Source organism: Dryobates pubescens, chromosome 2 (assembly GCF_014839835.1).
Source record: "Dryobates pubescens isolate bDryPub1 chromosome 2, bDryPub1.pri, whole genome shotgun sequence".
NCBI lineage: Eukaryota > Metazoa > Chordata > Aves > Piciformes > Picidae > Dryobates > Dryobates pubescens.
The window spans coordinates 5,818,833-5,846,765 of NC_071613.1; positions in this window are offsets into that span (position 1 = coordinate 5,818,833).

Below are 27,933 nucleotides of genomic sequence, written 5' to 3' on the forward strand. Positions count from 1 at the left end.
GTCCAGTTCCAAAGGGACTGCCCAATTCCAAAGGACTGCCCAATTCCAAAGGGACTGCCCAATTCCAAAGGACTGCCCAATTCCAAAGGGACTGCCCAATTCCAAGCAAGCACACCAAAAAACAGGACAAAAGATAAAAGTTTAAACCCATCCTGAGGTCACTATAGAATATCAACCACAGAACTGTCAGGGTTGGAAGGGACCTCAAGGATCAGCCAGTTCCAACCCCCCTGCCATGGGCAAGGACACCTCACACTACAGCAGGTTGCTCACAGCCACCACCAGCCTGGCTGCAAAAACTTCCAGGGATGAGGTTTCCACCACCTCCCTGGGCAACCTGTGCCAGTGTCTCACCACCCTCATGGGGAACAACTTCTTCCTAACACCCAATCTGAATCTCCCCTCCTCTAGCTCGGATTCATTCCCCCCAGTCCTATCACTCCCTGACACCCTAAACAGTTCCTCTCCAGCTCTCTTGTAGCCCCCTTCAGATACTGGAAGGCCACAATTAGGTCTCCTGGGAGCCTTCTCTTCTCCAGACTAAACAACCCCAACTCTCTCAGTCTGTCCCCATAGGAGAGGAGCTCCAGCCCTCTGATCCATTCCCCCTCACCCTAACACTACCCCACATCCCTCTAGCAAATCAACATTGCTGGGAGGCTACTCCAGTGCAGGAACACTGAGAAGTGGCCACAATTTCCAGATCTGTAAAAGGAAACCCTGACAATAAATACAAAAGTGTTGTTCTGGGTTTTTTTGCTTCTATCACTGATTTTCTGTTCACTGATTTCCCTGTCACACAATTGCTAATGGATAAAATGAGATAACCTTGTTGAGAGTGCTTCTCTCTTGCCTGGAAGGTGGGCTTCTTTCAGGCAGAGAGGGACCTGGGGATACTGGTTGATAGAAGGCTGAACATGAGCCAGCAGTGTGCTCAAGTGGCCAAGAAGGCCAATGGCATCCTGGCCTGCATCAGGAAGAGTGTGGCCAGCAGGAGCAGGGAGGTCATTGTGCCCTGTGCCCAACACTGGTTAGGCCACACCTTGAGTCCTGTGTCCAGTTCTGGGCTCCTCAGTTTAGGCAAGATGTTGAGTTGCTGGAAGGTGTCCAGAGAAGGGCAACAAAGCTGGGGAGGGGTCTGGAGCACAGCCCTGGGAGGAGAGGCTGAGGGAGCTGGGGTTGCTTAGCCTGGAGAAGAGGAGGCTCAGGGGAAACCTTCTTACTCTCTCCAACTCCCTGAAGGGAGGATGTAGCCAGGTGGGGGTTGGTCTCTTCTTCCATGTCAACCAGCACCAGAACAAGAGGACACAGTCTCAAGCTGTGCCAGGGGAGGATTAGGCTGGAGGTGAGGAAGAAATTCTCCCCAGAAGGAGAGATTGGCCATTGGAATGTGCTGCCCAGGGAGGTGGTGGAGTCCCCATCCCTGGAGTTGTTTAGGAAGAGCCTGAATGAGGCACTTGGTGCCATGGTTTAGTTGATTAGATGGTGTTGGGTGATAGGTTGGACTTGATGATCTCAAAGGTCTTTTCCCAACCTGTTTAATTCTATTCTATTCTATTCTATTCTATTCTATTCTATTCTATTCTATTCTATTCTATTCTATTCCATTCCATTCCATTCCATTCCATTCCATTCTATTCCATTTCATTTCATTTCATTTCATTTCATTCCATTCCATCCCATCCTATTCTATCCTATCCTGTCCTATTCTATTCTATTCTATTCTATTCTATTCTATTCTATTCTATTCTATTCTATTCTGTCCTATTCTATTATATTCTATTCTATTCATTCATCTGGTAGCATGGATCAAACCCTCTTTAAGTGATGACTCCTTTTCCCCAGCTTCTAGTAGCTGAGCTTTGTTTTCATTCCCTCTCTCCCTGCAGGCCTCCATGATGTAGATCTTCACCTGGAGTGCAAAAAAAAAAACCAAAAAACCAAATCCCCCATAAAATAAAATAAAATAAATAAATAAAATTAGTCTCTCAAAGCTGCTAAGTGCATTGCCTTCTTATAGCAGCACTGCTGATTAAATGACAGTTTGTGAATATCCTCAGCAAAACTATGATTAGGGAAATGCACTTTCCAGCCTGACTATGTCCAATGGAAACCTATAAAACAGTCAGATGAAAGGCAGAATTATTGCTGCCTTTCAGCTCATCCTCTTTGTCCCTCTGTAATGCCAGGAGCTGCCTGATTCTTGTGACAAATTATCAAGGCAGCTATAGTGCCTCATGGAAACAGAGCAGTAGATTGTTGTGAGGTTCTCCTCCCCCTCTCCTCTGCCCTGGTGAGGCCACACGTGGAATACTGCACCCAGTTCTGGGCTCCCCAGTTCAGGAGGGACTGGGATCTGCTGGAGAGAGTCCAAGGGAGGGCTACAGGGATGCTGAAGGGAGTGGAGCACTGCCTGGTGAGGAGAGGCTGGGAGCCCTGGGGCTGGTTAGTCTGGAGAGGAGAAGGCTGAGGGAATGTAATAAGTATCTATAAATATCATCTGAGGGCTGGAAGGAAGGGACAGCCTCTGCTCACTTGTGCCCTGCAATGGATGGAAACTACAGCACAAGGAGTTCCACCTCAACATGAGGAGGAACTTCTTCACTGTGAGGGTCCCAGAGCCCTGGAGAAGAGAGGCTGTGGAGTCTCCTTCTCTGGAGACTTTCCAGCCCTGTCTGGATGTGTTCCTGTGTGACCTGTGCTGGATTCTATGGTCCTGCTCTGGCAAGGGGGGGATTAGGCTTGAATTGCTCCAGAGGTCCCTTCCAACCCCTAGCATCCTGTGATCCTGTGAACATGCAGAACAGGGGGGAAAACCATAAAGGAGAAGAAAAAGAGTTAATGTGCATGAATGAGCAAGAGGAGGGACTGAAAATGCCAGCCCTGTGTGGATGGAAATGGGTTGCAGACTTGCACCAAGTGACAGAGAGAAAAAGCCAGAAAGCCTAACCTCTTCACCTCTGCTGCTTGGAGATTCATGTGAAACAAGAGCTACATCTCTGTAGATCTGTGGACATCTGCTCTCTGCATACTCTATTTGCCTCCCTCCCTCCCTCTCTGTCTGGAAGGATGGTTGGCTCTGTGGCTACAGTGCTGTAGTTTCCAGTCCATATTCTCTTGGACAGCAGGCAAGAGTTCAGAATGACCTCGTTTGACTCTGGCATGGCACAGGAGCAGGAGGCACAACAGAGAGGTATGAAATCCTTACTACAGGTGGTGGGACAGAGCCCTGGGGTTGGTCTGCTGAGATATTCCTGAAAGAGAGAGGGGAAAACCCAAAGCCAAACCAAACCCAACCCAAACAAACAAAAGCAAAACCCAACCCAACCCAACAACCACAAAACATCAATTTGAACACAGAAGGATTCATATCAACATGAGGAGAGACTTCTTTACAGTGAGGGTGACAGAGCCCTGGAGCAGGCTGCCCAGAGAGCTTGTGGAGTATCCTCTGGAGACTTTCATAGAATCATAGAATCAATAAGGTTGGAAGAGACCTCAGAGATCATCAAGTCCAACCTGTCACCACAGACCTCATGATGGCTGAACCATGGCACCAAGTGCCGTGTCCAATCCCCTCTTGAACACCTCCAGGGATGGGGACTCCACCACCTCCCTGGGCAGCACATCTCAATGGCCAACAACTCTCTCTGGGAAGAACTTTCTCCTCATCTCCAGCCTAAACCTCCCCTGGTGCAGCTGGAGACTGTGTCCTCTTGTTCTGGTGCTGGGTGCCTGGGAGAAAAGACCAACCCCCACCTGGCTACAACCTCCCTTCAGGGAGTTGCAGACAGCAAGAAGGTCTCCCCTGAGCCTCCTCTTCTGCAGGCTAAGCACCCCCAGCTCCTTCAGCCTCTCCTCACAGGGCTGTGCTCCAGATCCCTCCCCAGCTTTGCTGCCCTTCTCTGGACACCTTCCAGAAACTCAACATCTTTCCTAAACTGAGGGGCCCAGAACTGGACACAGGACTCAAGGTGTGACCTAACCAGTGCTGAGTAAAGGGCAGAATAATTTCCCTGCTCCTGCTGGCCACACTGTTCCTGATGCAGGCCAGGATGCCATTGGCCTTCTTGGCCACCTGGGCACACTGCTGGCTCATGTTTAGCCAGCTGTCAAATCCCACCTGGATGCATTCTTGTGTGGACTGCCCTGGGCGACCCTGCTGTGGCAGGGGGTTGGACTGGCTGATCTCTGGAGGTCCCTTCCAACCTCTAACATTCCGTGATTCTGTGGCTGTGTGCAATCAATCAGGGCATGCAGCAGTGGGACTAAAACTTGGAGTGAGTTGCTCAGTGTCAGCCAGCATGGAGGGGGTTAGACATTTGAAACATTCCCTCTGCTCTGCCTTGGAAGCACAAACAGCACCACAGATGTTCCCATGTCAGGCAGGCCATGTGTTTAGGTGTTTCCTTGGATCCAAACCTGATGGAGATTTCAGCAGCTCCCTTGGAGGCACGTTCAGCAGTGTTACTCAGTGACAGACCCTTGTGCTGCAAGACCTATCAAAACAAACCTTCCTTCCTTGCCTTTTTTCATTGCCTAAGTCTTCAGTTGCTCACTGCACAGTTTTGCTTCCCGAGCAGGATACCTTTAGCATCCTGACCCTTTTCATGAGAGTACCTTCAAGAAGGTAAAGTTCTCAGCTGATCGTGGTCTTGTTCCTATAGGGTCTCTGTTTTAAGGGCTGCTTTTATGTACTGGAATTCTCCAGACCCTCATAGATTCAAAGAAGGGTTTGGGTTGGAAGGGACCTTAAGGCTCATCCAGTTCCAGTCCCCCTGCCATGGGCAGGGACACCTCCCACCAGCCCAGGTTGCTCAAGGCCTCATCCAACCTGGCCTTGGACACCTCCAGGGAGGAGGCAGCCACAGCCTCCAAGGGCAACCTGTTCCAGGGTCTCCCCACCCCCACTGGAAAGAATTCCTTATTAATCTCCAGCCTAAATCTGCCCTCCTCAAGCTTCAATCCTTTCCCTCTTATCACTCCGAGCCCTTGTAAAAGGCTCTCACCTCTAAGCAGTATTCACACAAGCAAACATTGCCCTCTTAAGGCTGACCTCCCTGGATTTCTTATTCATAGAATCATAGAATCAATAAGGTTGGAAAAGACCTCAGAGATCATCAAGTCCAACCTGTCACCCAACACCTCATCACTACTAAACCATGGCTCCAAGTGCCACATCCAATCCCCTCTTGAACACCCCCAGGGATGGGGACTCCACCACCTCCCTGGGCAGCACATCCCAGTGGCCAACAACCCTCCCTGGGAAGAACATACTCCTCACCTTCAGCCTAAACTTCCCCTGGCACAGCTTGAGACTGTGTCCTCTTGTTCTGGTGCTGTTTGCCTGGGAGAAGAGACCAACCCCCACCTGGCTACCACCTCCCTTCAGGTAGTTGTAGAGAGCAAGCAGGTCTCCCCTGAGCTTCCTTTTCTCCAGGCTAAGCAACCCCAGCTCCCTCAGCCTCTCCTCACAGGGCTGTGCTCCAAACCCCTCCCCAGCCTCGTTGCCCTTCTCTGGACACGTTCAAGTGTCTCAATGTCCTTCTTAAACTGAGGAGCCCAGATCTGGACACAGGAATCAAGGTGTGGCTTAACCAGTGCTGAGCACAGGGCAGAATGACCTCCCTGCTTCTGCTGGCCACATTATTCCTGATCCAGGCCAGGATGCTACCTGGGCACCCTGCTGGCTCATGTTCAGCCAGCTGTCAACCAGCAAGGGGAAAAGGAGAGCTTTCCAGAGTGCAATACTATGGAACCTCTCTCACTTGTGGAAAAGCTAAGGGAGCTGAGCCTGTTTATCTGGGAGAAGGGGAGGCTAAGAGGGGAATCTTATGAATGCTTACAAATCCCTAAAGGGGTGTGGGTGTCAGGAAGATGGGGCCAGGCTCTTCCCAGTGGTCCCCAGTTACAGCACAGGAGGTAATTTGAGCACAGGAAGTTTCATTTAAACATGAGGAGGAATTTCTTTACTTTGAGGGTGGCACAGCACTGGAACAGGCTGCCCAGAGAGGTGATGGAGTGTCCATCTCTGGAGACATTCAAAACCCACCTGGATGTGCTCCTGTGTGACCTGCCCTGGGTGACCCTGCTCTGGCAGGGGGCTTGCACTGGATGATCTTCAGAGGGTGGCTGTGGCTGTGTGATTCACAGCAGCTGAGCAGCACACCTCCTCTGAAACACTCTTCCAAGGACCTCTCCTTGGCCATGGACCACAGAGGAAGCCAAGGGAGATTAGCCTCATGAGGCCAGTTAGCCCTTTATGATTACTGCCTGTAGCCTTCTATTTCATCTGTGGCTCATGAATCAAAGCTCAGCCGGTGCTGCCAGGTGATAAAGCCTTGGACCATTAGTTCAGGAGGCAGTAAAATCCATCTACTGCAGATCACTTTCTTTGCAGCACTTTATGAATTACTGCTAAACAAACAAACAGACATTCCCTTCCATAAGCTGAGTCTATATTATGCCACAGTTTACTCACAAATTATAGTAACAGACGTTGCCATGCCACGGATTTGCAGCCCTGCACACCCACGCAGGGGATGCTGCTAATGTGGAGCTACTAAAGAGATACTGACTTGAGTTACAGCCACCAGCAGGAAGGCTGCTGGGTAGAAGGCAAGGAGATGGGGAGCAAAGCTTCTCATCTTCAGAATGTGAGAAGGAGAAACAAAAGCAAACAAAGAACCCCAAAGGAAAGGTTGACAAGGAAAAATGTCCTGGAAGAAGCAGGGCTAGGGTAGGAGTCACAGTTCTGTGACTGAAACCAGCTGCTCAGAATGCTTCTTGTCCCCACACCTTCCAGTGAATGGTGTTCTGGTGCACAAGGCTACTTCTGTCACCACATTTTGAGGGACTGCAGAGCTGGGCCCATGGCAACCTCATGAAGTTCAACAAGACCAAGTGCAAAGTCCTGCAGCTGGGTCAGGGCAATCCTAGGCTGGGCAGGGACTGGCTTGAGAGTAAGCCCTGAAGAAAAGGCCTTGGGGGTGCTGGTGGATGAGAAGCTCAACAGGAGCCAGCAGTGAGCACTTGCAGCCCAGAGAGCCAAGCAGAGCCTGGGCTGCAGCAAGAGAAGCATAGCCAGCAGGGCCAGGGAGGGGATTCTCCCCCTCTGCTCCACTCTGCTGAGACCACAGTTGGAGCTCTGTGTCCAGGTCTGGAGCCTCTGTTCCAGGAAGGATATGGAGGTGCTGGAAAGGTGTCCAGAGAAGGGCCACAAGGATGAGCAGAGGGCTGGAGCTGCTTTGCTGTGGAGACAGACTGAGAGAGTTGGGGTTGTTCAGTCTAGGGAAGAGAAGGCTCCAAGGAGACCTAATTGTGGCCTTCCAGTATCTGAAGGGGGCTACAAGAAAGCCAGGGAGGGACTTTTGAGGGTGTCAGGGAGTGATAGGACTGGGGGGAATAGAACAAAACTAGAAGTGGGGAGATTCAGATTGGATGTCAGGAAGAAGTTCTTCCCCATGAGGGTGGTGAGAGACTGGCACAGGTTGCCCAGGGAGGTGGTGGAAGCCTCATCCCTGGAGGTTTTTGCAGCCAGGCTGGATGTGGCTGTGAGCAACCTGCTGTAGTGTGAGGTGTCCCTGTCCATGGCAGGGGGATTGGAACTGGCTGATCCTTGAGGTCCTTTCCAACCCTGACAATTCATTCTATGATCTTTTTTACCCTTGTAAACTCAAGCAACAAGAGCCAGCACAAACCATACCATAGGGAGATGGAAATGAGGTCTGTGGTGACAGGTTGGACTTGATGATCTTTGAGGACTCTTCCAGCCTTGGTGATTCTGTGATTCTGTAGTTACAAGATTTAACCTCCCAGTGGAGGTGGTGAATCCCTCTACATTAGACTCTTCCGAGGCCCAGCTTAAGAGGGTGGTGGGCCAGCTCATTTAAACTCTAGTCTTACCCTGAAAGGTTGGGCTAAATGATCCCTGAGGTCCCTTCCAACCTGAAGTTCTATGAATCTATGATTTCATGGAATTAGGTTCATCTTTCAACTCTAGATAAATATCTTGAGGGACCTCAACAGGCTGGACAGATGGGCAGAATCCAAGGGCAGGAGACTGAACACATCCAATGCCAGGTTCTACACATTGGCCACAACAACCCCAGGCAGTGCTACAGGCTGGGGGCAGAGTGGCTGAGAGCAGCCAGGCAGAGAGGGACCTGGGGGTACTGGTTGAGAGTAGGCTGAACATGAGCCAGCAGTGTGCCCAGGTGGCCAGGAGGATCAATGGCATCCTGGCCTGCATCAGGAAGAGTGTGGCCAGCAGGAGCAGGGAGGTCATTCAACCCCTGTACACTGCACTGGTTAGGCCACACCTTGAGTCCTGCATCCAGTTCTGGGCCCCTCAGGTTAGGCAAGATGTTGAGTTGCTGGAGGGTGTCCAGAGAAGGGCAACAAAGCTGGGGAGGGGTCTGGAGCACAGCCCTGTGAGGAGAGGCTGAGGGAGCTGGGGTTGCTTAGCCTGGAGAAGAGGAGGCTCAGGGGAGACCACCTTGCTCTCTCCAACTCCCTGAAGGGAGGTTGTAGCCAGGTGGGGGTTGATCTCTTCTCCCAGACATCCAGCCCCAGAACAAGAGGACACAGTCTCAAGCTGTGCCAGGGGAGGTTTAGGCTGGAGGTTAGGAAGAACTTCTACACAGAGAGAGTGATTGCCCATTGGAATGTGCTGCCCAGGGATGTGGTGAAGTTTCCATCACTGGAGGTGTTCAGGAGGAGACTTGATGGGGTGCTTGGTTGCATGGTTTAGTTGATTAGGTGGTGTTGGATAGTAGGTTGGACTTAATGATCTTGAAGGTCTTTTCTAACCTGGTTTATTCTATTCTATTCTATTCTATTCTATTCTATTCTATTCTATTCTATTCTATTCTATTCCATTCCATTCTATTCTATTCCATTCTGTTCTATTCCGTTCTGTTCTATTCTGTTCTGTTCTGTTCTGTTCTGTTCTATCTTTACCCCTTCCACAGAGCAGTGTCCTTTGATGAGAATGGCCATGTTCACCTTGTTCTTGCTCTGCTCCATACATCACCCTGCTGCAACATTAATTTATGCCAGGAAGCATCAGCAGGTTGAAAAGTGATCTCTGAACATGACAAGAATAGCATAAAAATAAAACAAACCCAACAATGTTGTTGGTTTTTTGTTTTTTTTTCCCTGCAGGAAAGATCAATTCTCAAAGTTCATCCTTTGCTTGTGAGATGGTTCATGACCAAGAACACTGCTGGCTGGTTCTGATTCGCATGCAAAGCAAGCACAGGAACCCATCACGTCCTGGACAGATCCAGCTAATAGGAGCAAACTGGCCAGAATCACATTTGAACAGCATCCAGCTCAAGTGCTTGCATTGACACAGTGATTAATGTCCAGCAGCTGTGCCAAGCAGGCTGGAAAACTCTCTTCTGTGTAAGCCCAGTTGATGTTCAGGGGAAGAAATCAGGTGGCGTCTCCCGCTCTGAGGAGCAGCTTCATCTGTGGGCACTTGGAGGCTCTTCTCCTGTAGGCTTTAGAGGTTGGGGAACATAGAACCATAGAAACCTGGTACAGGAAGGATCTGGAAGTGCTGGAAGGTGTCCAGAGGAGGGCCATGAGGATGAGCAGAGGGCTGGAGCTGCTCTGCTATGAGGACAGACTGAAAGAGTTGGGGCTGTTCAGATTGGAGAAGAGAAGGCTCTGAGAAGACCCTCTTGTGGCCTTCCAGTATCTGAAGGGGGCTACAAGAAAGCTGGAGAGGGACTTTTTAGGGTATCAGGGAGTGATAGGACTGGGGGGAATGGAACAAAACTAGAAGTGAGTAGATTGAGATTGGATGTTCCTTCTCTCCAACCTAACTCTCCTCTGGCACAATTCCAGGCCATTTCTTCTCCTTATATCACCTGAGACTAGGGAGCAGAGCCCAGCATCCAGCTCCCTGCAGCCTCCTCTCAGGGAGCTGCAGAGAGCAAGGAGGTCTCCCTCAGCCTCCTCTGCTCCACACTCAACACCCCCAGCTCCCTCAGCTGCTCTCCAGACCCTTCCCCATCTTCCTTGCCCATCTCTAGACAAGCACCAGCAACTTAATAATCATGTTCCCCATTACAATTCCACATGGAGCTTCACAAGTGGGAGCAGTCAAAACATTTTTTACTCAACATGATCTGATAGCTTGACCTTTATTTAAGATGACATTTTCAGGAATGACCTTGGTATTTAGGGATTTCTCTTTATCCCCTCAGCTTCTCTGAGTATTTTGAGAGGCAATGATTTCATTATTCTAGGAGGACAGGCTGAGGGAGCTGGGGATGTTCAGCCTGGAGAAGAGAAGGCTCCAGGCAGACCCAATAGCAGCCTGCCAGCACCTGAAGGGGGCTACAAGAAGGCTGCAGAGAGACTGTTTGCAAAGGCCTGCAGGGACAGGATGAAGGGGAATGGTTTGAAATGAGAGCAGAGCAGATTGAGATTGGATGTGAGGAACAAGTTCTGCACCAGAAGGCTGCTGGAAGACTGCAACAGGTTGCCCAGGGAGGTGGTTGAGGCTGCACCCCTGGAGGTATTCAAGGTGAGGCTCAACAAGGCTCTGGGTAACCTGATCTAGTGGAGGATGTCTCTGCTGAGTGCAGAGGGCTGGACCAGCTGCCCTTTGGAGGTCTCTTGAAACACAGAATCACAGAATCACCAAGGTTGGAAGAGACCTCAAAGATCATCAAGTCCAACCTCTCACCACAGACCCCATGACTAAATCATGGCACCAAGTGCCACATCCAGTCCCCTCTTGAACACCTCCAGGGATGGGGACTCCACCACAAACCATTCTATGACTCATTCTGTTTCCATTTATTCTGTCACAACTTGCAGCTCCCCAGGAGAACAGATCTAGTTGCAAGTCGCCCCAAAGTAAAGGAATTCACTCCAACCATTGCAACAGGAGTTTGAAACCCCAAGCTCTGGAGGCTGGTGATTAAATTTAATGGTCAGCTCTGCAGGCTGCCATTCAGGAGGTTGCAAAAGGATGTTTTGACTTCCAAGGGTTTTGTAAATCACTGAGAAACTAAATAGAACTCATAATTGCCACAGAAATTGACATTTCCTTTTAAAAGCCTAATAGGTATTGCAATTAATGGGAGTGTAATATTAGCCTGGCTTGGAAATTAGCAGAGATTCTGTTTGGTAAATGATTAATCAGCTGCTATTAAATTCCAGGTACTTCAGGAAACACAGAAATTCCTCTCATGCACACAAAGGGAAGGGTTGTGACAGGAATGGAAGATGTAATTAAACAAACAAACTAAGAGAATGGGTTTGCTTGCAAGTGAGAGACTTTTCAGGGTGTCCAGAGAAGGGCCAAGAGGATGAGCAGAGGGCTGGAGCTGCTCTGCTATGGAGACAGACTGAGAGAGTTGGGGTTGTTCAGTCTGGAGAAGAGAAGGCTCCAAGGAGACCTAATTGTGACCTTCCAGTATCTGAAGGGGGCTACAAGAAAGCTGGGGAGGGACTTTTGAGGGTGTCAGGGAGTGACAGGACTGGGGGGAATGGAACAAAACTAGAAATGGGGAGATTAAGATTGGATGTTAGGAAGAAGTTCTCCCCCATGAGGGTGGTGAGACACTGGCACAGGTTGTCCAGGGAGGGGGTGGAAGCCTCATCCCTGGAGGTTTTTGCAGCCAGGCTGGATGTGGCTGCAACCTGCTGTAGTGTGAGGAGACCTTCTTGCTGTCTACAGCTCCCTGAAGGGAGGTTGTAGCCAGGTGGGGGTTGGTCTCTTCTCCCAGACAACCAGCAGCAGAACAAGAGGACACAGTCTCAAGCTGTGCCAGGGGAAGTTTAGGCTGGAGGTGAGGAGAAAGTTCTTCCCAGAGAGAGTTGTTGGCTATTGGGATGTGCTGCCCACGGAGGTGGTGGAGTCCCCATCCCTGGAGGTGTTCAAGAGGGGATTGGACGTGGCACTTGGTGCTATGGTTTAGTAGCCATGTAGCTATGAGGTGTTGGGTGACAGGTTGGACTTGATGATCCTTGAGGTCTCTTCCAACCTTATTGATTCTATGATTCTGCGTCCCTGCCCATGGCAGGGGGGTTGGAAGTGGCTGATCCTTGAGGTCCCTTCCAACCCTAACAATTCTATGATTCCATGAGTTCTCCTTTTCAAATGAAGACCGAATCTGCCCCCAGAATCTGCCAGGTCCTTGCAGCTCTGCTTATTTGCATTTGAATCTTTGCTAACAGCAAAGAGAGAAACCTGCTCAGTCATCTCCTCCTCTGTTTGCCTTTGGATTTCTGCAGAACTGAATCCTGACCCTGCAAAAATAAATAGTCTGAGCTTACCAGAAGTGGTCACACTGGGGTCAGTGGAACCATTTATAGAACCATAGAGTTATTGAGGCTGGGAATAAAAAACAAACCACCCTTTAAGGTCATCCAGTCCAACCATCAACCCAAGAGCACCATGGCCATCAAACCATGTCCCAAAATGCCATGGCCACACATTTCAGGAGCACCTCCAGGGAGGATGACTCCATCTCCCATCTTTCAATCCCTGACTTCTCTTTCAGTGATTCTTTTTTTTGTCCTAATCTTTACCCTAAGCCTTCCCTGGCACAATTTCATAGACTCATAGAATTGTTTAGGCTGGGAGAGACCTTTAAGATCATCAAGTCCAACCATTTACCCAACACTACCAAATCCACTGCTAAAACACCTCCCTTTTCACCACAGCTACACAGCTTTTAGCTCCTTCCAAGGATGAGGAGCCCACCACTGTCCTCAGCAGCCTGTTCCAGGGCTTGATAACCCTTTCAGGGAGAAAACTTTTCCTAGTCTCCAACCTAAATCTCCCCTGGTGCAACTTGAGGCCATTTCCTCTTGTGCTGTCACTTGCTCCTTTGGAGAACAGATGGACCCCACCTCTCTACACCTCCAAGATCATCAAGTCCAGACATCTATCTAAGACCACCATGGCCAGTAAACCTTGTCCCCAAGTGCCATGGCCACATGTTTCTGGAGCACCTCCAGGGATGGGGACACCACCACCTCCTTGGGCAGCCTCTGCCAGTCCCTGACCACTCTTGCAGCAGCAAACATTTTCCTAATATCCAAACTAAATCTCCCTTGGGGCAACTTGAGGTCATTTCCTCTTACCCTGTCACTTCTTACTAGGGAGAAGAACTCAGCCCCCACCTCACTCCAACATCCTTTCTTGCAGTGGTGGAGAGAGCAATGAGGTCTCCCTCAGCCTCCTCTTCTCCAGACTAAACACCCCCAGCTCCCTCATCTCCAACCTAACCCTCCCCTGGCACAATTTCAGGCCATTTCCTATCATCCTGTCACCTAATGCTAGGGAGAACAGACCAACCCACAGCTCACTGCAACCTTCTCTCAGGGAGCTGTGGAGAGCAATGAGGTCTCCCCTCAGCCTCCTCTTCTCCACACTGAACACCCCCAGCTCCCTCAGCTGCTTCTCCCCAGCCCTGTCCTCCAGACCCTTCCCCAGCTTCATTGTCATTCTTTGGACCTGCTCCACCACTCTCAAGGTCCTTCTTGGAGAGAGGAGCCCAGAATGGAACAAAAAAAAAAGGAATCATAGAACTGCTACAGTTGGAAAGCCCTCTAAGATCATCAAGTCCAACCATCAACCTAACACTACCATGGCCCCTAAACAACATCTCAAAGTGCAGACTTGTCTTGAACACCTCCAGGGATGGGGACTCCACCACCTCCCTGGGCAGCCTGTGCCAATGCCTGACCAAATGCCATTCCCTCAGAGAGCCAGGCATGTGCAGAAACAGCTGTAGAAGCAAAGCTGTAAAAGGTCAAAACCAATCCCTCTCTAATTTGTCAACATTTTGCCTGGGAGATCATCAAGCATCAAAAAAAAAAAATAAAAATAAAAGCAATGTGCAAAGAGTGATTTAAATGAAAGAAAAAAAGAAGACTGACTGCAGAATGTTTCCAAACCTTCTCCTGCAATAAATCTGTGTTCAGAGCACCACGAAATTCCTCGAGAACAAAGAATCCATGCAGTAAAATGCAGCAAAAGTCTGAAAGTTGCCCTGTTATCTAGACAGACATCGTGATGAATTTTACTGTGTTGGGGCTGGGGTTTTTTTCCTTGATGATGTGAGGATCTTCCATGCTGGAGCATCTTAATCCATCTGTTAGGTGCTAAAAACAGCACCAAATGAAAATGCTTCGGAAGACTGTATTGGGGTTTGGGTGCTGTATCTTTTTTTCCCCTTTGTGCTAGATCACACAGGAGCAAAGCATCCCTATAAACAGAGAGAGCTTCAGGATCATGAGAGCTTCAGACCACCAGGAGATTCAGTATCATAGAATCATAGAATCACCAAGGTTGGAAGAGACCTCAGAGATCATCAAGTCCAACCTGTCACCCAACACCTCATGACTACTAGACCATGGCACCCAGTGCCACGTCCAATCCCCTCTTGAACACCTTCAGGGACGGTGACTCCACCACCTCCCTGGGCAGCACATTCCAATGGCCCAACAACTCTCCCTGGGAAGAACTTTCTCCTCACCTCCAGCCTAAACTTCCCCTGGTGCAGCTTGAGATTGTGTCCTCTTGATGTGGTGCTGGTTGCCTGGGAGAAGAGACCAACCCCCACCTGGCTACAACCTCCCTTCAGCAAGCTGTAGACATCAAGAAGGTCTCCCCTGAGCCTCCTCTTCTCCAGGCTAAGCACCAGACAGTGAAGTAGCCAAAGACTGAGCCTAAATGATACAGAAAAGTTTAACCAAACGCCCAAATGACAACTGAGGGAGGATGAAAAATAGTTTTCAAGTCTTTGTGAGGAGCTACTGAAGCAGCTGGACTGGTTCAGCCTTGGGAAAAGAGGCTGAGAGGAGACTTCTTGGCTCTACAACTGCCTGGAAGGAAGTTGAAGTCAGGTGGGGGCTGGTCTCCTCTTCCATGGAACAAGTGACAGAGAAGAGAAGAGAAGAGAAGAGAAGAGAAGAGAAGAGAAGAGAAGAGAAGAGAAGAGAAGAGAAGAGAAGAGAAGAGAAGAGAAGAGAAGAGAAGAGAAGAGAAGAGAAGAGAAGAGAAGAGAAGAGAAGAGAAGAGAAGAGAAGAGAAGAGAAGAGACGAGACGAAGGAAAAAAGGAAAGGGAAAAAAGAAAGAAAAAAATAAATAAAAAAGGAAGGAAAAAAGGAAAGAAAAGAAAAGAAAGAAAAGGAAAGAAAAAGTAAAGAAAGAAAAGGAAAGGAAAAAAAAAGGAAAGGAAAGTAAAGAAAGGAAAGGAAAGAAAAGGAAAGGAAAGGAAAGGAAAGGAAAGGAAAGGAAAAGAAAAGAAAAGAAAAGAAAAGAAAAGAAAAGAAAAGAAAAGAAAAGAAAAGAAAAGAAAAGAAAAGAAAAGAAAAGAAAAGAAAAGAAAAGAAAAGAAAAGAAAAGAAAAGAAAAGAGAAAAGAAAAGAAAAGAGAAAAGAAAAGAAAAGAGAAAAGAAAAGAAAAGAAAAGAAAAGAAAAGAAAAGAAAAGAAAAGAAAAGAAAAGAAAAGAAAAGAAAAGAAAAGAAAAGAAAAGAAAAGAAAAGAAAAGAAAAGAAAAGAAAAGAAAAGAAAAGAAAAGAAAAGAAAAGAAAAGAAAAAACTTTAGGTCTATTTTATGACATTTTTCTACCCTAAACCATCCTGGATAGGTTTTTGTGTTACCTGTCTGGTCTAAGATATATTCTCAGAACTATGTTCAACATAATCACCACACTAGAATCTGATTTTTTTCCCTCTTCCCCTCTTTCCCTCACATCTCCATTTGTTTTGTGAAGACAATGACCATAAACTACCTGAACTGCTGGTTCCACTTAAAAATGGGCTCTGGGCCCTCCAAGGTTAGCAGCACCTATAGGGATTTGCTGCATCATTCTCACTTGCTACAAGCTGAAGCCACCTCAAGGTCAGTTGGTTGCTAAATCTCATTTTATAGGCCTCCTCTCTCCTGTATATTAGAAAATATGACATGCTGCTCAGAGCTCTGCTCCTACTCCTACTGAAATAACTAAGCATTTACTCCAGTGGGAGTTCAATGAGACTCTTAAAATAATCTCTATTCTTAATTTTTCTGTCCTCCTCCCGGGTCAGGTCGTCCTCCCTGCATAATGAGAAGCTGAAATACTTGCAAAAGTGGAGGAGAGGTGCTGTTGGCACTGCATGATTTAACTGCCACAGCCCTCTGCTTTTACAGCAAAACTTCAGACAATGTCAAGAACTTCACAGAATGGCTTGGGTTGGGAAGGGATCTCCAAAGCTCATCCAGTTCCAACCCCCCCTGCACTCAGCAGGGACATCCTCCACTGGATCAGGTTGCCCAGAGCCCTGCCCAGCTTCACCTTGAATATCTCCAGGGATGGAGCCTCAGCCACCTCCCTGAGCAACTTGTTGCGGTGTTCCAGCAGCCTCCTGGTGCAGAACTTGCTCCTAACATGCAATGATCTCTTCCAACATGAACAATTCTGTGATTCTATGATTCTGTGATTCTGTGATTCTATGATTTTATGACTCAATGATTCAATGATTCAATGATTCAATGATTCAATGATTCTGTGATTCAATGGTTCCATGATTCAATGATTCAATGATTCTGTGATTCAATGATTCCATGATTTTATAATTCTATGATTCCATGAGTCAATGATTCAATAATTCTGTGATTGAATGATTCAATGATTCAATGATTCTATAATTCTCTAATTCCATGATTCTATAATTCCATGATTCTATAATTCTATGATTCTATGATTCCCTCAACCTAGCAAGACCACGAGATCTCACCAGGAAAGAACCCCTCTCTACTCCTCTCTGATGAGACCACAGCGTTGTATCCAGTTCTGGGCTCTCCAGTTCAAGAGGGACAGGCATCCACTAGACAGTGTCCAACAGAGGCTGTGGGCATGATAGAATAGAATAGAATAGAGTAGAATAGAGTAGAGTAGAGTAGAGTAGAGTAGAATAGAATAGAAAAGAATAGAATAGAGTAGAATAGAGTAGAGTAGAGTAGAGTAGAATAGAATAGAATAGAATAGAATAGAATAGAATAGAATAGAATAGAATAGAATAGAATATGTCCAGAGAAAGGCAACAAAACTGGGGAGGGGTTTGGAACACAGGCCCTATGAGGAGAGGCAGAGGGAGCTGGGGTTGCTTAGCCTGGAGAAGAGGAGACTCAGGGGTGACCTTATTGATCTCTACAACTACCTTAAGGGAAGTTGTAGCCAGGAGGGGTTGGTCTCTTCTCCCAGGCAGCCAGAACCAGAACGAGAGGACACAGTCTCAGGCTGCACCAGGGGAGGTTTAGGCTGGAGGTTAGGAAGAAGTTCTATACGGAGAGAGTGATTGCCCATTGGAATGTGCTGCCCAGGGAGGTGGTGGAGTCACCATCATTGGAGGTGTTCAGGAGGAGACTTGATGGGGTGCTTGGTGCCATGCTTTAGTTGATTAGGTGGTGTTGGATTGGTTGATAGTTGGACTTGATGACCTTGAAAGTCTCTAAAGGGGCTGCAACATCCATGGCATGAGGAAAGGCTGAGAGCCCTGTGGCTGTTTAGCCTGGAGAAGAAAAGGCTGAGAGGGGATCTGATCCATGTTTGCAAATAACTTAAGGATGGGGTTCAGGAAGAGGGAACCAGGCTCTTTTCAATGGTGTTCTGTGACAGGACAAGGGACAATGGACACAAACTGGAACCCAGGAGGTTCCACCTCAACATGAGGAGAAACTTCTTTGCTGTGAGGGTGCTGAGCCCTGGAGCAGGCTGCCCAGAGAGGCTGTGGAGTCTCTTTTTCTGGATACCAAGACCTGTCTGGATGTGCTCCTATGCAACCTGCATCCTGTTGTGGCAGGGGGGTTGGACTCAGTCTCTGGAGGTCCCTTCCAAGCCTTACCATGCTATGATTTTATGACATCCAAAGATGCTTTAAAAAGAAACCCCAACTCCCCCCCACATCTTGAAAGTGTTCAATGACATTAGATTTTCACAACAAAGGAAGCAGAGGAGAAGAATCTATCTTGGGAGTGTGGCTGGTTAAAACAAGCTGTCCTGCTGGAAGGATAAGCTGGCTTCAGCCAGAGAAGCAAGATGCAGTTTTGGTCCTTTTTATGATTTTAATTAAAGCAGTGACAAGAGAATTTAAACACTCCTGATGCTTGAATTATGGGATGCTCTCTCCACTCTCTCTATCACACTGCAACTGAGTGCTTTCAATTGTTTGGGGCAGCATTTTAATGTTTTCATTTAATTGTGTAGTTTATTTCATTTTCCCAAGCTCCCTTCCTGAGAATTAAAGCTGCTGATCTAAGCCAAAATCCATAAAGCACTGCTGCCACTTCTTCCTTTTTGCCTGCAGAAGGAAACTTTCTTTGCAAGCCATAAGAAAAAAAAAAAAAAAGAGGAAATATTCCTTGCATTGCTTTTCTTTTAGCAACCTGTGGAGTATCCCTCCAGAAGAATCATGCAGTGGTTTCAGTTGGAAAAGCCCTCAGAGATGATCCAGTCCGACCATCAACCCAACCCCACCTTGGCCACCAAATCCTGGCCCCAAGTGCCATGGCCACACATTTCAGGAACACCTCCAGGGATGGGGACTCCACCTCCCATGTTAAAACCCCTGATCATTCTTCCAGTAAAGAAATTATTCCTCATTTCCAACCTAACCCTCCCCTGGCACAGCTTCAGGCCATTTCCTCTCATTCTATCAGCTGACACTAGGGAGAAGAGACCAAGTCTCACCTCACTGCAACCTCCACCCAGGGAGCTGTAGAGAGCCAGACTGTCTCACTTAAGACTGTCTCACTGCAGACTGTCTCACTTCAGGCTCCTTTTTCCTGACTGAACACCCACAGCTCCCTCAGCCTGTCCTCACAGCAGAGCTGCTTCAGCTCTTGGATCATCTTTGTGGCCTCCTCTGGCCTCACTCCGGCAGCTCTGTGTCCTTCTGCTGCTGGGGACGCCAGGCAGGATTGGAGGTGAGGTCTCGGTGCTATGAGAGGAGAGGTTCGGAGAGGAGAGGTTTGGAGAGGAGAGGTTCGGAGAGGTTCGGAGAGGTTCGGAGAGGGGAGGAGCGGGGAGGGGAGGAGAGGGGAGGAGAAGAGAAGAGAAGAGAAGAGAAGAGAAGAGAAGAGAAGAGAAGAGAAGAGAAGAGAAGAGAAGAGAAGAGAAGAGAAGAGAAGAGAAGAGAAGAGAAGAGAAGAGAAGAGAAGAGAAGAGAAGAGAAGAGAAGAGAAGAGAAGAGAAGAGAAGAGAAGAGAAGAGAAGAGAAGAGAAGAGAAAAGAGAAGAGAAGAGAAGAGAAGAGAAGAGAAGAGAAGAGAAGAGAAGAGAAGAGAAGAGAAGAGAAGAGAAGAGAAGAGAAGAGAAGAGAAGAGAAGAGAAGAGAAGAGAAGAGAAGAGAAGAGAAGAGAAGAGAAGAGAAGAGAAGAGAAGAGAAGAGAAGAGAAGAGAAGAGAAGAGAAGAAAATTAACCAGGTTGGAAAAAACCTTTGAGATCACTGAGTCCAACTTGGAGCACAGCCCTGTGAGGAGAGGCTGAGGGAGCTGGGGTTGCTTAGCCTGGAGAGAAGGAGGCTCAGGGGAGACCTTCTTGCTGTCTGCAATTCCCTGAAGGGAGGTTGTATCCAGGTGGGGGTTGGTCACTTCTCCCAGGCAGCCAGCACCAGAACAAGAGGACACAGTCTCAAGCTGTGCCAGGGGAGGTTTAGGCTGGATGTTAGGAAGAAGTTTTCCATAGAAAGACTGATTGGCCATTCCAATTGTTAACTTGGCTTTTAAACTATTTCACTTGACTCACTTTTCATAGGCAATGTGTTGCCACCAGTACCTTACCAAAGAGTAGCAGTCTTCCTGTGGCCTGGCATTAAATACTTCTAAGGCCATTTTTGTTCCTTCTTGTTTTGCTGTCTCTGAATGATGTGATGCCAGAGCTAAGTCTAAAGGTATCTTCCTCCAAAGCTCTCTTTTTTCTTTGTGGAGGAGCATAACCTCTCCTTGGGGCCCACACACACACCTCCTAACACCAGTAATGGTATTTTATGTATTCACTGAAGGAAGATGCAATCTGAGGACATTAAATATCTCCATACTCCAAAGATAACAACAACCATATCTCCAAGTGCTTAATTCTCACTTTATTTTCAAGGCTGCTTGGGGTCATTGGAGACTTAAGATGCATTATTCAGCTACAGAGGGGGGGAAAAAACCCTCAGCTCACATGCCAGGCTGTCTGCAAATGTTATCAGTCAGCCTGATTAGCAGCATCACTATCACAGAATCACAGCATCAGCAAGGTTTGAAGAGACCTCAAAGATCATCAAGTCCAATCTGTCACCACAGACCTCATGACTAAACCATGGCACCAAGTGCCACATCCAATCCCCTCTTGAACACCTCCAGGTGTACAACTACCTGAAGGGAGGTTGTAGCCAGGTGGAGGCTGGTCTGTTCTTCCAGGCAACCAGCACCAGAACAAGAGGATACAGTCTCAGGCTGTGCCAGGGGAGGTTTAGGCTGGAGGTAAGGAAGAAATTCTTCCCAGAAAGAGAGATTGGCCATTGGAATGTGCTGCCCATGGAGGTGGTGGAGTCACCATCCCTGGAGGTGTTTAGAAGGAGACTTGATGGGGTGCTTGGTGCCATGGTTTAGTTGATTAGATGGTGTTGGATGATAGGTTGGACTTGATGATCTTGAAGGTCTCTTCTAACCTGGTCTATTCTATTCTATTCTATTCTATTCTATTCTATTCTATTCTATTCTATTCTATTCTATTCTATTCTATCCTACCCTATTCTATTCTACTCTATTCTATTCCATTCTATCCTATCCAATCCTACCCTATCCTATCCTATCCTATCCTATCCTATCCTATCCTATCCTATCCTATCCTATCCTATTCCCTGGATATGCTCCAGCCCCTCAATGCCTTTCTTGGAGCAAAGAGCCCCAACATTCTCACAGTATCTGTAGGTTCATATTTAGTCCCTCCAACTCCAAGTCCTCTTTACCATTTGTTTTATTAATGACAGGGATTTTAGCTCTTGTGACAAGTATTTGATACTTTAGCAGTATCTGTAAGTATTTATGCATCCTGCATGCACTTGGGTTGGATGTAAGCAGGTCTAGCTCAAGCCAGCCATGAATATTTGCTTTTAAAAGAAGATATTAATCCAGCAGTGTTTACAGCACTCTTGCAGTGGAAAGCAGGAGGTCTGGAGATGCAGTAAATCAACTTTAAATCACAGAATGTTCTCAGTAATGAGGCATGTGGTGACTCCCTACATAAATTTTACACTGTGGTCAATTCTCTGGTGCTGGCTGCTGTGTAAAAATCCTCACAACCCAAGAGCCCAACAAGGGAGGAGAAGGCTCTTCCTCTGCATCACTACAGACTGCTCTCTGGGAAGGGAAGAGAAAGAGAACAATCACAGAATTGTCAGGGTTGGAAGGGACCTCAAGGATCAGCCAGTTCCATCCCACCCCTGCCATGGGCAGGGACACCTCACACTACAGCAGGTTGCTCACAGCCACATCCAAGCCTGGCCTTCAAAACCTCCAGGGAGGAGGCTTCCACCACCTCCCTGGGCAACCTGTGCCAGTGTCTTACCACCCTCACTGTAAGAAGTTTCTTCCCAATCTCCAGCCTAAATCTCCCCTCTTCCAGCTTCCCTCATCCTATCACTCCAAGCCCTCATTAAAAGTCTCTTCTTGCCTTTCTTGTAGCCCCCTTCAGGTACTGGAAGGCTGCTCCAAGGTCTTCCTGGAGCCTTTTCTTCCCCAGGCTGAACAACCCCAACTCTCTCAGCCTGTCCCCATAGCAGGGTCAACTCTCTGATCGTGTTTGCAGCCCTTCTCTGGACCTGCTCCAGCAATTCCTTGTCCTTCTTATGCTACACTGCCTACATCATTTTGTACACAGTGTTTCCCCTCCAATAACTTTCCTGTTTTAACCATTTCCCATTTCTCTAGATGAAGGATTAGCCTGATTGTATTCTTTACATCACATTTCCTTGCCAGCAGCTCAAGTGATCTTTAAAGATGAAGCTTGTGGAAGAGTGGGGTCTGTAGAGGTTGTTCTTTCTTCTCACTCCAGAAACCAGACTGTCCTCCCACTTACTCTTCTTTCTAATACACCAGTGGCAAGAATCACTCTCAATTATGGGATGCAGGGCTAGAAACAGTGTAACATGCAGACCCCTGACACAAATCATTGCTATCCATAGATCAAACTGTTAGCCAGGATTTATGCTAATCAATAGATGGGCTTTATATAGCAGCTTCTGAGGCAAAGCTGAGCAGATTGCAATGTATCACATTCTCTGTTAATTACAGGATTGGGAAGTTTGCTTCTGAGGCATTCATCTCCGCAGAGTGCCACCTTGAGCATTTCTGGTGGCCATGAGTGCTGCCATTTCACAGAGTCACAGGATGTTAGGGCTTGGAAGGGACCTCAAAAGATCACCCAGACCAAGCCCCCTGCCAGAGCAGGATCACCTAGAGCAGATCACACAGGAACACAGCCAGGCAGGTTTTGAATATCTTCAGAGAGGGAGGCTCCACAACCCCCCTGGGCAGCCTGCTCCAGGGCTCTGTCACCCTCACAGGGAAATAATTCTTCCTCCTGTTTCCATGGAACTTCCTCTGCCTCAGCTTCCACCACTGCCCCTTGTGCTGGCATTGGGCATCACCCAGCAGAGCCTGGCTCCAGGCTCCAGGCTCTGGGCACTCACCCTGCACATCTTTGTCAACAGGACTGAAGTCACCCTCAGGCTCCTCTGCTCCTCTTAATGATTTTCCAATATGAGAATGACACAGAAACTATTCTCCATTACCAAGGATGGTGTTAAACCATGGCCCTCAGCACCACTTCTCTGCCTCTTCAAAACACCACCAGGGATGGGGATTCAACCACCTACCTGGGCAGCCTGTGCCAGGCTTGGAGAACCCTTTCAGTCAAGAATTGTCTTCTAACATCCAATCTAAACCTCTCTTAGTGCAATTTGAGGCTATTTGCTCTTCTCCTATCACTAGTTACTAAGGAGAAGAGATTCTTCCCCACCTCACTTCTCTCGGGGAGCTGTAGAGAGCCATGAGGTCTCCCCTCAGCCTCCTCTTCGCCACACTAACCACCCCCAGCTCCTTCAGCTGCTCCTCCTCAGCTGTGTTGTCCAGACCCTTCCCCAGCTTCATTGCCCTTTTCTGGACACACTCCAGCCACTCAGTGTCCTTCTTGGAGTGAGGGGCCCAGAACTTAACAAAACACTCAAGGAATCACAGAATTGGTTGGGTTGGAAAGCCCTCTAAGATCAAGGCCAAGCATCAACCTAACACCACCATGGTCACTAAACCACATTTCATCAGACCTCTTCTCCTGGGGTTCTTTTTTTCATTTTCCTAGGATTAGAAACATAGAATTGTTAGAGTTGGAAGGGACCTCAAGGGTCAGCCAGTTCCAACCCCCCTGCCATGGGCAGGGACACCTCACACTACAGCAGGTTGCTCACAGCCACCTCCAGCCTGGCCTTCAAAACCTCCAGGGATGAGGCTTCCACCACCTCCCTGGGCAACCTCTTGGCCTTTCTAAAGTCCTAGAAAATCAGGGAAAGAGCAGACATGGCAAAGGTCAGCATAACAATTTCTCTGACACTATTGATTCATTTTTAATGAGGGATAATTAATACTGTCTTCAAAATCATCAAGACAGCTCTGATCTGGATACTTTAAGACCCTTTAAAATGAAGCCCTCAGGTACTTGATGCAGCAAGAATTAGGGATCTTGCTAACCATGTCCATCAGCCAAGCAAGAGCTTTACTCCTATCATCTACAAATCTCAGCCTCCATTAGAATTTGAAAGTGACAGCATTGAAGTATTCTTCATCACAAGCCATTTATACCAGACGGCTCTCCAAAGGATTGGATGAGTGGCACTTTCTGAGCCTAGAGTTGTTATTGTATTTCATGACCAGATTGTGATTTGTAGAAGAAAAGAAAAGAAAAGAAAAGAAAAGAAAAGGGAAGAAAAGAAAAGAAAAGAAAAGAGAAGAAAAGAGAAGAAAAGAGAAGAGGAGAAAAAAGAAAAGAAAAGAAAAGAAAAGAAAAGAAAAGAAAAGAAAAGAAAAGAAAAGAAAAGAAAAGAAAAGAAAAGAAAAGAAAAGAAAAGAAAAGAAAAGAAAAGAAAAGAGAAAAGAGAAGAAAAGAGAAGAGAAGAAAAGAGAAGAAAAGAAAAGAGAAGAAAAGAGAAGAGGAGAAAAAAGAGAAGAAAAGAGAAGAAAAGAAAAGAGAAGAAAAGAAAAGAAAAGAAAAGAGAAGAAAAGAAAAGAAAAGAAAAGAAAAGAAAAGAGAAGAAAAGAGAAGAAAAGAAAAGAGAAGAAAAGAAAAGAAAAGAGAAGAAAAGAAAAGAAAAGAAAAGAAAAGAGAAGAAAAGAGAAGAAAAGAGAAGAAAAGAGAAGAGAAGAAAAGAAAAGAAAAGAAAAGAAAAGAAAAGAAAAGAAAAGAAAAGAAAAGAAAAGAAAAGAAAAGAGAAAAAAAGGAAAAGAAAAGAAAAGAAAGGAAAAGAAAAGAAAAAAGAGAAGAAAAGAAAAGAAAAGAAAAGAAAAGAAAAGAGCAGAAAAGAGAAGAAAAGAAAAGAAAAGAAAAGAAAAGAAAAGAAAAGAAAAGAAAAGAAAAGAAAAGAAAAGAAAAGAAAAGAAAAAAGAAAAGAAAGAAAAGAAAAGAAAAGAAAAGAAAAGAAAAGAAAAGAAAAGAAAAGAAAAGAAAAGAAAAGAAAAGAAAAGAAAAGAAAAGAAAAGAAAAGAGAAAAAAATAAAAAGGAAAGGAAAAGAAAGAAAATAGAAGAAAAGAAACTAAACTTCCCCTGGCACAGCTTGAGACTGTGTCCTCTTGTTCTGGTGCTGGTTGCCTGGGAGTCAACCAATGATGTGATTCCCTGTATCACACTTTCAGTGTCTGGAGATTGGCCAGGCAGAAGGAGACTGGATGGGGTGCTTGGTGCCATGGTTTAGTTGATTAGATGGTGTTGGGTGATAGGTTGGACATAATGACCTTAAAGGTCTCTTCAACTTGTTCTGTTCTATTCTATTCTATTCTATTCTATTCTATCCTACCCTATCCTATCCTATCCCAGAGAAAGGACTCCAGAGAAATCCCACTCTTCCCTGGAGGTGGGACTCTGCATTCACAAACCTCAAGGATGGCCTTTGCCCTGCCTCACTAAACACCACCCTTATGGCTCTTAAATGCTTTACAACACTGAAGAGAGATATGCATGAAATTCCTTTTGGAGGGGGTTCCAGTTAAGTTCCTGTAGTCTGAGCTGGTGGCCACTGGTCACTCTTGAGCTTGAAACACAGGACAAGGAATAATGGATATAAGAGAGAACCCAGGAGGTTCCACCTCCAATGAGGAGAATCTTCTTTGCTGTGAGGGTGCTGAGCCCTGGAGCAGGCTGCCCAGAGAGGTTGATGGAGTCTTCTTCTCCGGAGACTTTCCAGCCCCACCTGGATGTGTTCTGTGTGCTCTGCCCTGGGTGCCCCTGCTCTGGCAGGGGGGTTGGACTGGGTGATCTCTGGAGGTCCCTTCCAATCCCTACCATTCTGTGATTCTCATTTTCATGAAGCTGATTATTTCCACCTTGCAAATGTCCTTTTTAATGACCTTTTCTCCACTTTCTCCAACTTCCTGTAAATTCAACTTCAATGTGCTTAGAAACTCCAGAAGGTTGATGTCATCTGTAAATTTAATCAGTGTGCCTACCCATTCAGCACAGGCTGTTTAATAAGACTGCTGAACATCATTAGAGCCATCAAAGGCTCCCTTGGAATTCTGCTCAGTCCATTCTCCAAGTTTCACAATAAACCTTTAATGTTTGTTCTTCCTTTTTTTTCCCCTCTTTTTCTTTGGGTACAGCTTTACAACCAGGCTTTTGCTCACCTGATAGAACATGATGGGGAAATGACAGTAGGCAGTACAATCACAGAATCATAGCAGAATTTGTAATCAGAGAACAGCTCAGAGTTGGAAGGGACCTCAGAAATCATCTCCCCCAACCTCCCTGCCATGCCCAGGGACACCTCTCAGCTAGACTCAGCTGCTCAAAGCCTCATCCGGCCTGGCAAAACTTAAGAAGGACATTGAGACTCTTGAAGGTGTCCAGAGAAGGGCAATGAGGCTGGGGAGGGGTCTGGAGCACAGCCCTGTGAGGAGAGGCTGAGGGAGCTGGGGTTGCTTAGCCTGGAAAAGAGGAGGCTCAGGGGAGACCTTCTTGCTCTCTATAACTCCTGAAGGGAGGTTGTAGCCAGGAGGGAGTTGGTCTCTTCTGCCAGGCAAGCAGCACCAGAACAAGAGGACACAGTTTCAAGCTGTGCCAGGGGAAGTTTAGGCTGGAGGTGAGGAGAAAGTTCTTCACAGAGAGAGTAATTTGCCATTGGAATGTGCTGCCCAGGGAGGTGGTGGAGTCCCCATCCCTGGAGGTGTTTAGCAAGAGACTGGATGTGGCACTTGGAGCCATGGTTTAGTAGTCATGAGGTGTTGGGTAACAGGTTGGACTTGATGATCTCTGAGGTCTTTTCCAACCTTATTGATTCTATGATTCTTAAATAACTACTACTCGCTATTTAACAACCACTATCCACTACTATTCACTACTGAACAGTCAGTATTCAGCATTTAGTATCCACTACTCACTATTTAGCAGTCACTGTCCATTATTTAATAATACTACTCACTATTTAGCAGTCACTGTCCATTATTTAATAACCACTACTCACTAGTTGACAATCACTGCCCATTCTTTCATAAACACCACTGAGTATTTAAGTCACTATCCATTACTTAATAGAATCATAGAATCAATAAAGTTGGAAGAGACCTCAAAGATCATCAAGTCCAACCTGTCACCCAACACCTCAGGACTACTAAACCATGGCACCAAGTGCCACATCCAATCCCCTCTTGAACACTTCCAGGGACAGCCACTACTCACTATTTAACAGTCACTACTCACTATTTAATAACCAATATTCACTACTGACCAGTCAATATTCATCATTTAGTATCCACTATTCACTGTTGAGCAATCACTCTCCATTATTTTATAGCCACTGCTCACTAATTAACAGTCACTATCCATTTAGTAGCCACTGCTCACTCTTTAGCAGTCACTGCCCATTATTCAGTAAGCACTATTCACTATTTATCAGTCACTGTCCCCTATTTAATAACCACTACTCACTATTTAAGTCACTATCCATTGCTTAATAACCACTACTCACTATTAAACAGTCACTTCTCACTACTTAATGATCACCTTTTGCTATTCAACAATCACTGCTCCTTCTTTAATAACCACTGTTCACTAGTTAGCAATCACTGTCCATTATTTCATAACCACTCCCCACTGTTTAAGTCACTATTCATTATTTAACAGCCACTATTCACTACTTAACAATCACTAATCAGTATTTAATAACCACTCTTTACTGTTTAACAAGCATTACCCATGGATTAATAACTACTCCTCACTGTTTAAGTCACTATTCATTATTTAACAGCCACTATTCACTACTTAACAATCACCAATCAGTATTTAATAACCACTCTTTACTGTTTAACAAGCACTACCCATGGATTAATAACTACTCCTCACTGTTTAAGTCACTATTCATTATTTAATAGCCACTATTCAGTACTTAACAATCACTAATCAGTATTTAATAACCACTCTTTACTGTTTAACAAGCACTACCCATGGATTAATAACCACTGCTCACTACTTATCAGTGGTTATTCATCATCCAATAACCACTCCTCTCACTCTTTATCAGTCATAGGGCACCAGAGTGGTTGGTTGGGGGTCACCCAAGATCTATCCCCTGCCCTTTGTGAAGGCAGCAAAGCTTCCTCTCCTCCTACAAGCAGCAGTAATCCAATCACAGAATCACAGAATCACCAAGGTTGGAAGAGACCT